Here is an 18,010-nt window from a genome sequence, read left to right on the forward strand (position 1 = left end):
ACAAAGGTTAGATTGAAAGCCCCAGATGGTATATATTGGATTTGTGGGAAAAAGGCACACAGTGAACTACCTCAATGGTTGTGCACTGTGGGATTGATAAGGCCTGTTTTCTTTACACTGTCCCGGTCAGAAGGCAGCTCACTAGGGGGCCCCTTATACGAAACCTTAAGTAGAAAGAAAAGGGAAGTAAAGAAGAAATTACCTATCTTTGGTGGGAATCAGACCTGGGGTGAGGAGGAGTGGCCTGCGGAGAGAATAACAGAATATTATGGCCCTGCAACATGGGCCCAGGACAGAAGTTGGGGGTATAGGACTCCAATTTATGTGTTAAACTGGTTAATAAGACTTCAGGCAGTGGTAGAGATTGTGTCAAACCACACCTCAGATGCCCTAGAGCTACTATCCAAACAACACTCCCAAATGAGAGCCTTCATATATCAGAACAGGATAGTCCTAGACTATTTGCTAGCCGAAGAAGGGGGAGTCTGTGGGAAATTTAATGAATCGGAATGTTGTATAGAGATCGATGACTATGGAGAGACCATCAGACGCCTGGAGGCTGAAATTAAAAGGGTAGCACAGGTCCCAGTCCAAAAATGGAACTCCATTCTCCAAGCATCCTGGTGGGACCATTTGTGTGATGGAGCTTGGTGGAAGAAAGCAATATTCTTTATATTGTGTTCAGTAGCTGGGGTCATATTCCTACCCTGCTCAGTACCCTGCTTTATCAGGTTAATACACTCAGTGGTACAGGGTATGCAGATAGCTACCATGCCCACGGACCCAGAATATGCTACTGGGAAATTAAATCAGGTATCTAAAACAATGAAATTAGGGGAAGGAGATCCAAACAGTAGAGCAGCAGATGCCCTAGCCAAATTTGAGGAGCAAATAAAGGGAGAAGGGGATGTTTATAAGTTGTACCAAAAAATTCCAAAGAAAGGGTGGGATGATGAGCCTGGAGAGAACTAAGAGGTTTTTGAGCACTAAATAACTAGAAAATGGCATAGTTGCATGGGTTGAGGGGAAAATTCACAGATAGTCATGTAGACATTTTTAGAAGAAAAGCACGAATTAATGTATTTATGTAGAAGGGGAGGGATTGTTATGTGTATCTTGGATAATTTGTGCGTATAAAAAGATATGTATATATTATATGTTATGCTGGTGAGAAATATTCTTATAAAAATTTTAAGCATGCAAGCCAGAGTCAGGAGATTGCTTCACAGTGTGTCGAAACCACCGTGGACAAGAGGGAGGAGAACCTCATTTGCAAATGAATGAACGTAGCCGGCTGGAGATGGGTCATTCTCCAAAGTGATCCGAGGAACTCCCGGGCAATGAATACATGATAAATACCCAAGATTGAGATAGCTGGAGCCATGGGAGAGATGCATCTCAATACCAGATTCCGGGAACTCAATCATGGACGTACATCACTCCCCGGACATAGTTTTGTTCAGTTCATCATGGAGAAAAGAAGCCACATGAATATGTGGGACTCTGAAAGGAAGAAAAGGGACTCTGCCTCAGGCAGAATAAACTGATTAAAAACGGCTCGGCTCAGGAGGTCAGTGTGAACATAGGAGATCCCTATGCTGTGTCTCACCCAGCGCCGATACCCGGGCTTGGCACTGACCTTTTTGATCTGATTGTGGCTATCTCGGACCGAATCTCGGTTGCAAAATAAAAATTTACTTTTATTAAAAATTAAATTCTGCTTGAATGATTTTTACCTATAACATGAAGGTAATATTGTTAGTGAATAATACCTAGCTTTTAAGAAAGTTCCCATTACATTCAGCAGGATGTGGCTCAGACCCATAAGAGGGGTCCTCAAAATAGAAGCAAGTGCGAAAGAGAGTTCATGAGGACCCTACACAAAGAAAATCTCAGCTCCCACAAGTGCATGCCTGAATTTATATTTGGCCTCCAAGTCCCCTAGGGCACAGGCTGCCTATTTTTCAAGTCTCATGGAGTGCCTGATACCATAAGGGTCCACTCTTATTTGCCTGTTGGCTCTCTTGGAACAGGTGTGAGTAATGACGATGTGGGAGCCTGACATAACCCTACTGAAATGAGAGCTTACTTGAGTGAAAGTGTGAAGTGACTAACATGAGAAGAAATAGACATAGACAGGAACAGACTGCTTTGCCTAGAAGAAGCATATTAGAGAAGACTCTTAGAAGTACTTGTCCCATTGGTATTATTCCTTGGCTTTGTAGCCTGGCCTTAATTTTAGTCCAATTGCTTAATTTTCTACATTCTCCATGAAAGCCAATTCCCTGACTGCAGTATGTCTTCTTTATATTTCTCCATAATGTGGAGTCTGGCTGTTTAACTGCAGTAGACTTTATGACAAGGCTTTCCCCCCTTCTTTTTTGGCAGAATACCTAGACTTAATTTTAAAAGACACAAACATTCAAACACCCCTGAATGACTTACAAGAAAAGCAGAGTGTTTGCTAGCTCTGTTTTTAAAAATATGACAATTTTTTTATTAGGCAATTTTATCATTGTTATAAATAAGTAATTGTACTGGGGAGAAGGGATAATCCTTATTTAATTAAATTCATCTATACTCCCAGGTTGGCAGCAACCACACATATGTGAGACTAATACCCACAGCCTGCCAGTATGCATGTGCAATTAAAAATTCACTCTACAGTAGCACTGGCAGTTTAGTGTTGCTTTTGGCATTTACAAATTCTTTTATTTTGTGACTTTTTTTTACCATACACATATGCTGGAGCAGATGTTGCTTATTTGTTGTTTATTCAAATCTGTAGGCTCTGGCAGCAAACTCCAGAAGTCATTGTTCTGTAATGTAGCTTTATTTGCTGTCCTGTATTAGGACCCAGCAAATGCATGATGGGCAGAGTTAGCTCTCAGCAGGAGCTACAGTTACTGTCCTTACTTATTGGTTGTTTATATGCTAAAGGTCACAGTTAAGAAAGCTGGCTGTGCAGGATATGGGGCTAGATGCTATAGGCAGGGAAGAAATACTTGACTCCAGTCACTGTATTTTTGCCCTGATGAGGTGCGGGCTTGCATGTAAACTCAACTGTTGCATGCATTCATCACCTGAAAAATAGAGCTGTTCTCCCCTTCTACACCCTCTCTCTCCTTGTTCTCCACCTTCCACACCTGCTGCTCCTTCCTTTTTTCAATTACCCTTTGTAAAGTACTGAGTATAACTAAAAGATGTTTCAGTGTTGCTCACCCCATTAACTCAGTGTGTGCCTGAAAATTCATTAACAGGAGCTCCTATCAGGGAGGCATGGGAAGTCCTTGTTATTTGTGTGTGTATTGTAGTCACCCACACCCTCTTGTTCCTTGCTTACTTGCCTCTCAATCTGCTGGGTGGCCATGCACCGGAAAGGCATCAATTCCTGTATAGTGCTGACCCAAGGGGACACATTGCTCCCAGGCACTCCAGTGCCAATAGAATCTCATTAGCTTGCTGGAAGAGCTCTTGGTAGTCCAAGAGGTAATCCATCATGCAAGTAACCAAATCCATTTGGCTCACTGTGACATGGTATCTTGTGATATATCTTGTCCTACCTAGTGGTGCTGGGGATCACATACAGTTTTTGCAGCAGCTGGGAATGTCCTAGCTTCCCCACATGCTGAGCTAATATGTTAGCTCCTGTGACTTACCAAGCAGCAATTTTTTCAATCATCACACCTTCACTCTTCCTACTTGCCAGCTCCTCTGATGGTTTGGCACCATTGCAATACTCACAGAATTCAATTGGTATTTCTTTTAATTGACTGAGTAACAATATTTTGAATTCTATTTATTATGCATTATCCATTGTAAATTCTGCCTGTAGTTGAAGAAACAATGTCTTCAAAAGTACAAGAAGAAATAGTATGTATATTTCCTATGCTTTAAAGAATACAGGATTTCCATGTGCTTTTGTCTGGTTTCAATATTAAGAAAAGTGAACAGCTGTTTCATATTTGCTGTAGTGCCAACATAACACTATTGATCTTCATGTATAACACAGTGACTTTTAGTGTTAAGTGTATATTAAAGAAAAGGGAAAGGCAAAGAGACAAACAACAGGAAGACTTGCTAAATCTGCAGTCAAAATTTGGGAGCCTTAACTTTAAAATATTTTACAACTATTATTGTGTTGATACCACTGGCATTTTTGTTAAATTTTGTCACTGGTTAATAAATACAGTCTCCAAATATAAATTCTCCCTTCATAAAACATGATGAATAATAGATTCATAATACATAAATCCCTCTTTGCAGCACTTTTATCTCCTGCAGGTGACCTGGCACAAAGGAGGCATACACCTTCTTTAGCTGCTTTTTGTTGCCTCCACTTGTTTTATGATACCACAGCCTGTATTTTTCCCCTCTTATATACATGAAGCATGTAAAGGCCTTCTTCTTCTTTCCTGTTTCTTATGTAATGTATCGTAAATGGGACTAAGAAGAAGTTGCTGCATTTTAATATATTTTATGTACTGAATAAGTCTGGAGGGGAAGTCCTGTGGTCCCAGAAAGAAGCAGAGAGAAAAGAGCAAAGTTGTGAAATGAGGAGTCTTCAAACTTTCCTGTATTTTTTTCCCCTCCAAGAACATCTTGAGTTGCCTGTTTGCCCCAGAGAAGTACGTTGGAAAAACAATTTACTTTTGCAGCTCTTGGTAATACCTTGCTTGCTTCACTTCACTATGGACCTCCTTGATGTATCTCACACACTTCTATATGCCTAAGTGCAGCAATGGATATAAAATGGAAACTTAGGATGTGGTGATGTCACCTTCACCAGTATAGAAACTAGATGGGCAGCAAAGAAAGGAAGATTACTATCTTTTTAAAATAGTTTCTGTAAGGTTATGCCACCCAGCAGTGGTGCAAAGATACTCTGTCTTCAGTCCTTGAGTCTATCAGCATCCCAAAGCCTTTAGAAGGTTGTACAATTTTTAGTGAGAACATTCCTTAAACGTTCCTTAAATTGATGTCATTTTGTTGCATATGTGTGTCATATTTTAGGTTCTACTTCAGCAGGCTGAAGTAGTGGAACTTTTCCTAGTGGAAAAGTATATACACACAGTGCATACTAAAGGCAGAGGCCCAGTGAAGCTTATAGAATCTGCTATTGTTTAAATCATATGCGGGGGGGAAATAATAAAATATCTTAGGTATCCAAGAGGACAAACAAATACTTAAAAAAGGAGAGATTGGTTTAGATCAAGTGATAGCCTTTAACACAAGAAAACTTCTGAAATGAAATCTAGCTGTTTTGAAGTTGTACTGATTCCTTGAAAGGCCTTTTCTAATATTACCATCTCTGCCTTTTTTTCCCATACCCTCAACAGCACAGGAGTATCACAGGAGAGACTGTGCAGTCACAGACCTCTATGTTGCTATACTAATTGTTCCAGTTGACATCTGATCTTTAGAAACTTCCTGCAAAATGCAAAACCTGACCCCCACATTTAGCTCAGGCTTTGAGGCAGCTTTTTGAGAACATACATACTTTTTCTGATTGCACCATATTGCTTTGAGAGAATTGGTTCACCTCACTGTTGAGGTGAAGAGGACCTCAGTGTTGGTGACACCTCTGTGAAGAGGATCTTGTTATCCTGAATGTATTTTTATGCTCTGGAGAACTCTACATAATTCCTCTTATATAGGTCTTCTACATACTTGTTGTAGTCTTCACCTACTTGTTAAAACTTAGCATTTTTTCCTTGGGAAAATATCATTGGTAAGAGAGAGGCAACCTTACTAAGCTGGACAATCTTAGACTCCCTGAACAGAGTTCAATGGTCATTATCATTGAAATAGAGCTATTGTAATTGATTTTTGATCTCTAGAAAGTAATACCCAAAAATCAGTACCTGTTCTAGCTTTTCAATTGCTTTGGGCACTGCTGACCAGAAGTAGCAGGATCTAGCAGAAATATACAGATTTGTTCTCATTCTGGCCAGGATAGGGTTAATTTTTTCAGCAGCCAGGAGGGACACAGCCAGGACCCGGGAGTTATTTGGATACCACCTCAAGAAATGTGCAGAGGGCATGGAGAGGGCTAGGGTTTCTCCAGTGTTGTTAGGGTGTGCAGGGTGTGCAGTTGGATGACAGCAAGATCCACAGTTCTGCATGGTGAGCAGTTGCATGTGAATCTTTTGCCCATTTTATATATTCTGTGTGCTGGTTTGAAGGTAAACCAGGGGGAGGAATTAACTCCACACAAATGCCTTGTGAGAGATTTCAAGATGGAGTTACAATATACTAGGAAAGTCACAATGAAGACAATAGTACAGAAACACTGGCTTAAACCAAACAGTCAGAGTCACCCTGTTGGTCAGGGTGGTGGTAGCAGTCCAACTGAATGAATGGTGGTTGCTGTCCCGTTGAAGTGATGGATGTGGTCTTGTCAAAAATGGTGCTCCTGTGGAAAGGCCTGGCGCCAATATTCTCTGATGGTCCAGTGGTGGTGGTGGAGAATTCTTGTCCTCTGGGTGTCCAGTGGTGGTCGTAGTGTCCAAGCCCCAGATTATACACAGGCAGGAATGTCTGGAACCTCCCACAGGTCAGGGAATTTCACAATGGATGATGTAATTCCATGAGTCATTCTGGGGAGTCCTTGATGGTCCATTAGCAGTGATGACTCCCTCCCCACAAGGTGAGTGGTGCTGCTACTTCCCCAGAGAGAGTTATCACAGTTGAGTCATGGTAAAGAATAAAGAAACATTGCTCCACCGATCTTAACAGTTCATCAGAAAGTATTGTAGATGGTGATACACCCCATATTGTAATCCAGGACACTCTACTATTAGTAGTATTGCTGTTGTTACTGATGGTTTTCTTATTTCATTGCTGTTTCTAGTAAATTGTTCTTTATCTCAACCCATGTCTTTACCTTTCTGTGCCTCAAATTCTCCTCTCCATCCAGCCACAAGAGATCTGGGGGTAAATGAGTGAGCAGCATGTAGTCTGGGATGTTTCAGTGGGAACATGAAATTGGGGAATATTATTCCTAAACCATGACAGGATCTTTCACTCATTTTTGTCAAATGAGTAAATGCTGCTGGAAGTGATCCTCCCTTTTTTTGAGTTGGTTTCTGGTGTAGGGAGACATATGAGACTCCCTGTGATCGTTTATTTTACATTCATTATCTCTGTGCAGGTGCTACTGGAAGCAGTTGTGATGTAAAGTGATCTGCAGTGTAGGATGATGACATTCAGCTCTACCTCTCATTTTCATCAGATGCAGATACAACCATCACACAACTCCCAAATGCAGTGGTACAAATCTGCATTAAAGACTGTTGGCTGAAGCTTAGTGGAAATAAGATGGAAGTGATACTGACTCTCACGGCAAAGTAGGAGGAGAACCTGGCAAAGTTTGAAGATGTTTCATTAACTGAGGGAAGATAAAAGGCTATCAAAATTACTGCAGTTCAAGGTTTTGACTAGATTCCTCACTTCTCCCAACCTCCCAGACTGCAGAAACATGGTTTATCACAGAGAACTGACTACAGTGTTCTCTCTTTTCCTGTCTAATTCAGAACATAGATTAGTAATTGTCTTGGTTTGAAAGACAGGTGTCTACCAAGGAAGGAGAGAACCTCCCTGGGAATGGAAAATATAATCCCCTGTCCTCCAAATAATTATAACTTTGAAATTATGGGGTTTTCAGGAAAGACATGGGAAAAGTAATAACAGTTCTTTACTAGAATATATAGATATAAAACAAGGCATACAAACAACAACAATGTCAGCAACAACAAACAAAAGACCTAGAAACCCATTAATAGGCTTCTCTCGGCCACCCAGCCTTTCCCCCTCTTTATAGTTATGGCCACAGACAGAAGTGGCACTGTTGGCTCCCAGCCAGACAGGGCAGGTGTGATGATTCCCCCGTGGCTGCAGGGGGTGCTGTGGCGCAAGCTCACCCACACTCCACTGGTTAATGGCAGCACTGCGAGGGGAAGAGATAGAAAAGGGATTTCCTTTACAAATTCACAGGAAGCAGAAGGTCTCAGTGCACATCTGTGTTGTGAAATGGACCATTGCAGGAATTGTGGAACAGCAGGCTGGTACAGCAGGAGCAAGTACACCCCATGGAGGTGAGACTGGTGCCAAGGAGAAAAGTGTGGAGGGAGCAATGTTGGGGCAGTGCTGCACTGGCCTTGGCAAGCTTTGGTGAAACCCTGCAGAGTAGGGTAACCAAGGCAATATACACTTTAAACCATTTAACAGTACCTGCAAATTTTCAGAATCCTGTCATTTTAAATAGTTTTCTATTGTTACAATCTTCCAGTGACATTCAGTCACCCAAGTCTAAGATATTGGCTTACCAATAAATGGGAAGGTCCCTGGGACCTTGTTACTTGGGGGCGCAGGTATGCCTGTATTTCCATGGACTTTGGCATCCAATGGGTGCCTGCTTAGTCTATGCGTCCTGCTCTACAGCCTGCTTGGGATCACATCCAACAACTGATCTCCCTGACAGGCCCACAGCAGATGTTGTGGAGCAGTAATCAGAACAACACTTGGCACCACTGTATGAAGATATGGGACCTGTGGAATGACAGTCTACCCCTACCTGTAACTTTACTTAGTTTCAAGAAGACAGACACTTTGGGAACAGGACTAAGCACATGCATTTGTACCTTTTAGTAGAAACAAAACAGCATAACCCATAATAGTTTGTAAGGTTTAACAGTCTGTGAATGAGTTAGGTGTTTGTTGTAGTTGTGAATGGTTTGCAGCATACCACCCTACGAAGCTGTTCCTGATGGTTCCCGGACTATGTCATCATGATTGTTCCACATATTGTGCTGTGTTCATCATCATGCAAGGGCCCTGCAGAGGATAACAAATACTGCCTTTCTATTTAAAAAAAAAGGAGGAACTGTAGTGGCTAACAGCTGGCCTGGAGGCCTTACAGTTATAATTAATCCTAATTATAATTTTATAACTGTAATGAAATTAATTATATAACTACATCAATTATATAATTTGACTGGTCTGGACTGTTGGGGAACAGGTCTAGGCAGTTAGGGATACAGGCAGAAAATGGCCAGTTAGCTGGGTGGTAACAAATTTAGCCAATCAGAATTAACTGCATGGAGTTTCAAAGCTATTTAAAGAGAACAGCTCTTAATAAAATTTGGCTACTGCTGCATGAACACGAAGTGTTGTTTCGTAGCTTCAGTCTTGACTGCAACGCCCAAGAGTTTTAGGTGCAGATTAGAGACTGCCCACGTGAGATCAAAGCTGGACAGAGCAGTTTGTCCTCATCACTTTTGAGTACCAGCAATCCTTGAGTCTACCTCTCACCTGCCTTGCCCTGCCTTGGTGACCTAACAGTTTCCTTGCCCTGCTAAGCCTCCCAAGCCTTGCATTCACTCACATGCCCATAGCCACACTTGACCTGCTTACTGCTTTCCTCCAGGGCCTTGTTTTGCCTAGCCCTTCCTGTTTCTGCCTGGCTTAGCCATTCCTGGATTTACCTTCCTATGCCCAGCCTTGCCTCTAACTTCTGGGCCTTCTCCCACCAACCACTTCATTTGCTTTCCCCTCATGGCTCTAGACTTGCCAAGTGGTTCCTTGACTTGCCTACAACTGTCTACACTTGCTTTGCATTGCCTTGCCTGTATGGAAGGCAAGGCAAAGAGTGGTAGGCAAGGCAAAGCAAAGCATGGAAATTGTTCGTAGGGCCATGTCGCTGTTGAGTCAGGGACTGTCATGGTTTGAAGCGCCCCCATGAAAATGCACCTTCCCCAAATAAATGCTGTGAGATGCCATCAGGAACAGAGCAGAGCAGGCCTAAGCTTAGAAATAAAGGAGAAAGAACTTTATTAAGCTACTACTACAATAAAAGGCACACACTAAATCCAGAATGAAAAACCCTCCAAAACATTCTTCCTCCCCCCACCCAAACTCCAACAAACCACAGTGAGACACAAGTTGGACCCTCAATCAAGTCATCACCCTTCAGATAATCAATACTCAGTCCCTCAAGGGAGAGAGGAGTCTCTCTTGCACCATAGACCCCCAGGAAACACAATTGCCACTTCTTGTGTTTCCATGTCACACATGGCACTGCCGGGAGAAAATCTGCCAGTGTGACACTCTCCTTTCCATGTCACAGTGCTCTCACCACCTGTAAGAAGCCATCTGAAACCCCTTCCCTCCACTACAGTTCCAGCTTGGAGGGAGCAGCAGTGCAGGTGCAACTTCTGTACCATTATGTTAGCTGTTCCGAACAAGGCCTGGCAAGAACTTGGCAAGGACTTGGCAAGGACCTGGCATGGACCCAGCAAGGAACGGCCCACTGCATATTTGCCCACTCTCCACCATTTAAACCGAATGAACTTTTGGGGTGACTCTAGTGGTCTCTCACTGAAAACCCCTCATCTGCCTCATTACCACTGTGACTGACGGATGGAGATCTAAAACCCTCCTCCCAAGGACTGAGACCCCTACCACAGGGAATGGGGAAACCACTAATGACATGACCTGTTCTTCTTCAGTGATTCCAATGGACTTATTCTTTATTGTGTTTGTCCTGCCTTGGTGGTTTCAGTGGACTCACCTGTTCATCCGCAGCAATCACAATAGACTCTCATTGTCCTGCATGTTCCCTCCTTTTTTCCTCTGTGGACTATAACTGAACCCCTGAGTTGACCAGAACTTCGAAGACTTCCCCGACATGACAGACGGATCCCTGTCGTCCAGACCACTGAGGATCTCACCTGTGTTAGTAGCTATTCCCATCTCCCTGTTCTCTCTCTCTCTCTATCCTTTTATCTCCTTTCTGATCCCCCACTATTGCATTTACTGTTTTGGCCCCTCATAAAGGTGCATTTGTTGTGATTAACTGACAGTCCCCTGCTGTTTGCCTTTTTGCACTTCTGGGATCAGTGAAAAGAACCATCACGACACCCCGCAACAAGCAGATCGTGACACCACTGTGCATGGACACACTCCTCATAGGGCTCCTTTAAGGATGCTTTGCCAACGACCAAAAGAAACAACAGTTCAGTTTCTCATTTTTGGAACCACAGTCCCCCCCATTTTCTTCCTCCCCTGGGGCCAGGGGTCTCAAGAACAGAGATCTCCTTCTTCATTAGAACAGAGGGCATCACCACACCCTCTTCTTCCTGAAGACAGAGGGCATCACCACACCCTCCTCAGCTTTTCTCTGTTCACTCCATTCCTGTGCTGATAGTCGCTGAAGCAGGTCTCTTGGCTCACCATTGCATCCCCCTAAAAATGCAGTCTCTGTTGCAAGAGAAATTGGTTCAGTCTATGGCTAACAAGAAAAGTCCAGCCAAAAGCCACTCCATCATCTCCTCTCACCTAGAATATCTTCTTCTAACATCTCAGGTCCCAGACTGTCTCTCTTCTCTTTCAAATCAAGGAGGAGTAGTATTTCACAAAGCTTTCATTTCCCAGGAAAGGGTTAAAAGTCTCGGACTCCCCAGACGGCTGATATCTCTGCCCAGAACTCCAACTCCCACGGCTGGGCACCTTCCCTCCCACTTCTCCTTCTCCTCTGCCAGCAAATTCCAGGTGCCATCAGGCTCTCTCTTTCCCTCTGGAGGGGCAGGGGGGGGGAACAAAGACATCTCCGTTTCTCTCCACCCTTCCGTCTGCAGGGGGTCCGCCCGGTTCCAGTCCCTTCAGCCGCTGGCCTACCTCTCCCAGGCCACATGGCTTCCCCTCCCCCACCCAGCCTGTGGCTGGGCTGGGGAGGTCTGCACTGCACTCTTACCAGAACCAAAGAGACAGTTCCCCTGGAAGTTCTTGCTTTTAACCCCCTGTGTTCTCAGAGGTGTGTCCATGCCTTCAGTGGTCACTCCAGGTGCCAATATCCAAACCTGACCACTAATTGGTTTGACCCCAACTTCCTGAGAAACTTTACTTCCATGTCAAACCACGACAGGGACGGACAAAAAGACTCCAAGGTTCAGAAGGCTTAAAGAACGTTTAATGAAAGTAGTGTGTCCTTCTTATAATGTGACTCGCTAAGGTAAAATATGAGATTGGTCTCAAAGTAAAAACCTTTCACACTATTGGTGCACTATGAATAGCACACTGCGGTAGAACATATCTATAAACAGCATGAACAGAAAGAGAGATAATAATTGTTTGAATTCTTTCTCCTAACTTTCCCAGGCTGAAGCCTGAGAGAATTCTCTCTGTTCTCTCTTCGACATAACTGAGAGCCTCCACAGGGCCAGGCAAGGCAGATATAGGCAAGGCAAGCAAAACAAGGGTAGGCTAGGAAAACTAGGCACAGTACTGGGAGGCAAGGCAAGGCCAAGTGACTCGGAGTGCTGTTCCTTGGGAAGTAAAAAATATAGCAGCAATATTGATAGGTCAGCTGATTAAGGTACTTGGGGAAGTATAGTCCTGCAAGACATTTCTGCCCTGGCCTCTTCTGTGTAGGAGCCATTGTTGGACATAGTCAGTAGTGGACGTGATATGCAACTTTTTTTTTTGATAAGTTCTTGAATGAGAATGGCAATGCTTTCTCATGGAAAGGAAAGAATGTAGCCCCAGTGTTTCATGCACAGATAAGAACCTGCGTCATGCAGGTCAAGGGTGGCAGCAACTTTCTGTCCTGGCATATTTGGTTTGGAAGCACTGACTCAATCCCTGCAACCATGGAGTCGGTATCCATCTTTGGAAGATAATCTCCCTCCTGAACGATTCAATTTGGCATGTGTTTTCCAATTCTCAGAGGTGGCCTTCTTGAAATTCTGCCAGCACACTTCTTATGGACAAGATAAGCAGCAACGCTGAGTCTTGGTGTGCAGCTGATCTAGTCCCCCAAGCAGATAAGATAATGTCCAGTACCAGTGTTCTGACACCTTTTTATGGAATCAGTCCCTGGATGTTTTGTATTTTGGAGGAGGGGATGCCATTTCTTTTGAAACGGGCTTCTAGTTGCTCTCTTTGGCAAAGGAAGCACATTTGGAGGAGCACTTTGGGTGGTCTCAGTGAATTTAAAGGCTTTTCCCAATAGGCAGTTCTCTGGGTTAGAGCTGTTGAACTGTCAGCAGGAATGCAGATGCCAAGCTGTGGAGTTTTTGTCCTTGTAGCTTTAGTGTGTGAGCCGTCCCTGGTGCCATTCCATTTGGATCCTGACTCTGTGAGACTGAAGGCTTAGAATGGTACCTAGAGCTGAGAAGGAAAGTGTCGATAGCAGGGTGTGTTTGTAGTTTGATGGGTGCAGTTGAAATAGTAGGCAGCAAAGAGCTTTCTCCACTGACACTTTTGTGAGCTCTGTATTTGGCAGATGTTTCCAAGTTTGTTACTGGAATCTACAAGAGTGAAAAAGTTTCTTAGGGCAGAGGAGTTTGTGTTGCCCTTTGAGTGTGGTGCAAAGAAGAGTATCCACTTGGAAGGGGAAAATCAGCAAAATCCATTTGTCCTGACACAGTTGATTAGAGAGCAGGGATGTTTCCGACCTGGCTGTGTCCTGGGGGTAGTTTTGAGCTGGATTCGGTGCGTGTCCTTCTTTTGTGAGTTGACATCGCCATCATGTGGTTCTTTTGATGAGCGCTGACAGTGCCCAGGAGAAAGCCAGAAGTGCTTCTCTGGCCCAGCTCCATTCATGTGGGAACAGTGTGGGTAAGAGGTCCGCTGTGGATCCCGGCTCTTGGGCACTGACAGAATGTGATCTTGCACGTAGAGGGGAAGGAAGAGGAATCATTTCATTGTTGGCTGTGCAGTTTACAGGCTGCAAAAGAAAAGGCAATTGCAGCATGGTCTCTTCCTTTTAGAACCTTTTCTGGCCCATCAGCTGCTCAACATGCAACTCGCACCCACTGGACAGCATCCAGCTCCCTTGAGAGATACACTGTCCCTCAAGGTCTATGTACCATCTTGCACTCTAACTCTCCCAGATCCCAAACCTCTTCAAAACATCCAGCAGCTGCTCACAAAGAGAAAGTCCTACAACAAAAAGCTAGTGCTGGCCATAATAGTCCCCTTGTGGCCTGTAACTAAATGAAACACTCTTACGTGTCACATGCTCCTTCTCAGCTATATATATAGCATACACAGATTCTCTCAAAGTGGCAGAGTCTATCATTACACCAAAGTGTTTCCAGCTGGAGTTCTTACAGAGAGATGTGCCAGGACAGAAGGCATTTACCTACCTATCCTCTTCCTTGTGCAATCTGATATTAGCAGCACAATAATTTTCACACACCTTCAGTGTCGCTGTGTCCAAGCAGTTAGAGATCACACAGATGGAAATGTCAAGATGGAAGATGTTCTAAAAATACTCCCTTCTCTTAATAGCACATAACACACTGCTGCTTTGTATCTTCTTTCCCAGATAGAAAGAATATACGCTGCCATGACTTTTTTCACTCTCACATCTTTGATGCAAACATCCAGCAGATACTCTCATAGAAAAAGGCTCAAGAACAAAAAGCCAGTGCAGGGCTGCACCTTCCGGCGTGCCCCAAACTCACCAGTGCACTCTGTCCTTCTCCGTTACATCTACCATTGTGTTCTCTGGGTAGTGGAGCTTAAAGGTAGGGGCAATTCTTTCCATGGAGGGGCTGGAAAAGGATAAAGTAGTAGCGAAAGTAGCCCTCATTGGACTTTAATCCTTACAACTGCCAATGTGAATTTGTTTCACTGGCCAGTGGAAGCCATGCTCTTTTATAGCCAGTATGCTGTGCCCACCAGCCCGCTGCTGTGAGGCTTTGTTCTCTGCCTCTTGCAAGCTCTTACGCTTTTACTCTCCCAGAAGCAAACAGGTGTCTGGCTTCTTGCTATGAACACTTTGCCGGTAGCATAGCGCTCTAGTACGCTTCTTCTGCCGTAAGATGCTTGGGGACAACACTTACCTTCTCAGTGCTACATAGTCCTGTATTCTGCGTCTCTTGTCATCTGAATCATACCAGAAAACTTTTCGGCTACGTCTTGCACAGAGAAAATGTGCCAGGACAACAAGCTTACCCGCAAATCATATTGATACTTGTATTTGCATCACATTCAAGAAGCAGTCTTCTTTCCTATACAACGTGCAAACGGCTGTCAGACCATGGTACTCTCTCCACACTCCATCTCAGCTCAAAGTACCAGCACTCACATTACAGTCTTGCAAGGACTGAAAATCCTAGAATATATTACAGTGGATGTGTGCAGCATCCATGCAGAAAAGCGGCAAAGCCATTGCCTGGCTTCACATCTGTGTAGATCACAGAAGGCGAAAATTGAAGCACCAGAGCACTGGGCTTGTGTGTGCAGTGCACCAAACTGAAAAACTTCAGCAAAACCTCATCCACAATCAGAGTAAGCAGAGAATACGTTTGCTGCTCGGAAAAGTAGTGCTCTGCCCTTAGAATTCAACTCAAAATGTGAAGACAAGCGTTTTCCACCAAAAGCTGGAATAAAAACAGCTAGAAGCACAAGAAAGTCAAGAAAATTGTCCATGAACTTCCTCCAAACGAATGCAACGTGAATTTGGCAGGCACGTGGCTGGCAGCCACGCTCCTCTAACAATCAAGCCAGGTGCTTTGCAACTTCGTTCTTCACCTCTTCTAAGCTGTCTCATGTTCATTCTCCCAGAGGAACTCGTCATCTACTTCTTGCACAAAACACTGTGTTGACTGCAAAGTGCTCAGGCGCACATCTTCTGCCGAAAGACTCCAAGACAATGCACAAACGTTCTCTGCACCGTGTATCCCCACAATCTGCCTCTCTTGGCATCGAAATCTAGATGGAAGGCATTTTGACTGTTGTGGGAGGGATCCCTGCTCTCCCTTGGGAGGCGGCTTCAGTATGAGAAGTTATCAATCAGCTGTTGCTCCCCTCCCCGGTGGAAACTGCCCATCAAAGCTTAACACACTCCCCAGGTCTAGAAAGTTCCCCTGTTCTGTTAACCCCATTGGACTCCGTTGGAAAGCCACTCCTCTCCTGTATCCCGATTGGTTCATTGTATGTCACCCCATCCCGTCTCCTCCCCTCTACCTGTTACCCATTGGTTAACCTGTACCCTAGCCACTCCTATCCCTCTGCCCTTATATGCTCTGTCCCGCCTTTGTTCTGGGCTCCTGGAGTCAGTCCCCTCCGAGAGAGTTTGTGTTCCCTGCCTCCTCTTCCCGCTCCTTTGCTTATCCAGCAATAAAACCTCTCGGATTCTACTGCTCTGGAGACGTCTCGTCAATCTCTGGTGGAGTTATCCGGGTGTCACCTACCCCTCCCTGCGGACCGGTCAGCCGCGGATCACTCCCCGGACTGGCTGGGAACCCAGGGAGCCCCCGGAGCGACTTTTTATTACAGACTGTGTCTCACAGAGAAAATGTGCCACAACAACACACTTGTGAAGAGCTTTCCCCTGGAACTTGTGGCAACTTGTATTTGCACCACATTCAAGTGGCAGTCCTCTTTCCTATACAATCTGCAAAGCATCGTAAGATCGTCGTGATCTCTGCCCGGTCCTTCTCAAGTTCGAAATAGGAGAACACACGTTACAACCCCACAAGAGCAAAACATCCCGAGTGATGTCACAGTGCAGGTGTGCAGTACCAGATGCTGAAAAGCAGCAAAGCTGAATGCATTCACTGAGCTTCAGTCCTCTGCAGATCACAGAAGATGAAGAATGAAGTGGCAGAGCAGAGGGCTTGTGTGAACAGTGTACCGAATTGCAGAAGTCCAGCAACAGCACATTCACAATCCGAGTCAGCTGAGAATATGCTTGCACCTGTGGGAAGTCATCCCAAAATGTGGAGATAAGCATATTCTTACACCTTCAGAGCTGCATACTTTTCTGGAATACAAGGTGTTCTTGAAATCGTTCTTCCTTTTTCTGTGGGAGCAGCTGTTGAACGTCGGCAAGGGAATTGTGAGAGTGAAAAATGGGATGGCACATGTATTTGCGAAAGAGTACAGTGCTACAATGTCTTTAGTGCAGTTTCAAGGCTCCTTGGAGAAGCGGCATATCAAGAACCCCTTCTCTTTTGTCACATGCTGCTCTGTGATCTCCAGATGCAAGGACTTTGCAACAGTGAAGGTGGAAGAAAATGCTTTTCTCCACGTTTTGGGATGAAGTCCAATGTCAGTGCTTTACTTTTCTGAGCAGTAAGCATATTCTCTGCTGATCCAGATTGTGGACCAGCTTTTGCTGGAGGTTTGCAATTCCATACATTGTGTGGACCAGCCCAGTGCTCTGCTGCTTCATTTTTTGCCTTTTGTAATCTGCACAGTATGGAAGTCAGGCAATGGCTTTGCCGCTCTTGCACGTGGATGCTGCACCCACGCACTGTGACATCTTTTGGGTCTTTTGACCTTGCAAGGCTGTAACATGCACACTGGTACTTTGAGCTGAGAAGGACCACGCAGAGAGTGCTGTGGTCCAACAATGGACCACATTGCATGTTGTACAGGAAAGAGGACTGTCCCTTGAATGTGGTGCAAATACCGCTATTGACAAGATTCAGGGGCACACTCTGCACAAGCTTTTTGTCCTGGTACATTGTCTCTGAGCAAGATGTAGCCGAAAAACTTTTCCATATGATTCAGATGAGAAGAGGTGCAGAATATAGGACTATGCAGTGCTGCAAAGGTAAGTGTATTCCCCAAGCGTCTTTCATCAGAAGCAGCCTGCTGGGGCACTTCACTTCCAGCACAGTGTTCATAGTGAGAAGCAGATGTCTATTCACATTCAGGATAGTAAAACTGTGACAGTTTACAAGAGGGGAAGAACAAACACGAATGGGGCTGGGCCAGAGAAGCACTTCTGGCTTTCTCCTGGGCACTGTCAGCGCTCATCAAAAGAACCACATGATGGCGATGTCAACTCACAAAAGAAGGACACGCACCGAATCCAGCTCAAAACTACCCCCAGGACACAGCCAGGTCGGAAACATCCCTGCTCTCTAATCAACTGTGTCAGGACAAATGGATTTTGCTGATTTTCCCCTTCCAAGTGGATACTCTTCTTTGCACCACACTCAAAGGGCAACACAAACTCCTCTGCCCTAAGAAACTTTTTCACTCTTGTAGA

At 44.5% G+C, this 18,010-nt stretch overlaps 1 long non-coding RNA gene across 1 annotated transcript in view; it reads right to left on the bottom strand.

The window, feature by feature from the left end:
* Positions 1-16,272, bottom strand: part of LOC128818499 (uncharacterized) — a 96,567-nt gene extending 80,295 nt beyond the window's left edge. The window contains exon 1 of the long non-coding RNA XR_008440498.1: positions 16,203-16,272. This is a non-coding gene — a long non-coding RNA (uncharacterized LOC128818499). The remainder of the gene's footprint in view (positions 1-16,202) is intronic.
* Positions 16,273-18,010: the final 1,738 nt, after the last annotated feature.

Source organism: Vidua macroura, chromosome 1 (genome assembly GCF_024509145.1).
Source record: "Vidua macroura isolate BioBank_ID:100142 chromosome 1, ASM2450914v1, whole genome shotgun sequence".
In the NCBI taxonomy this organism is placed as follows: domain Eukaryota; kingdom Metazoa; phylum Chordata; class Aves; order Passeriformes; family Viduidae; genus Vidua; species Vidua macroura.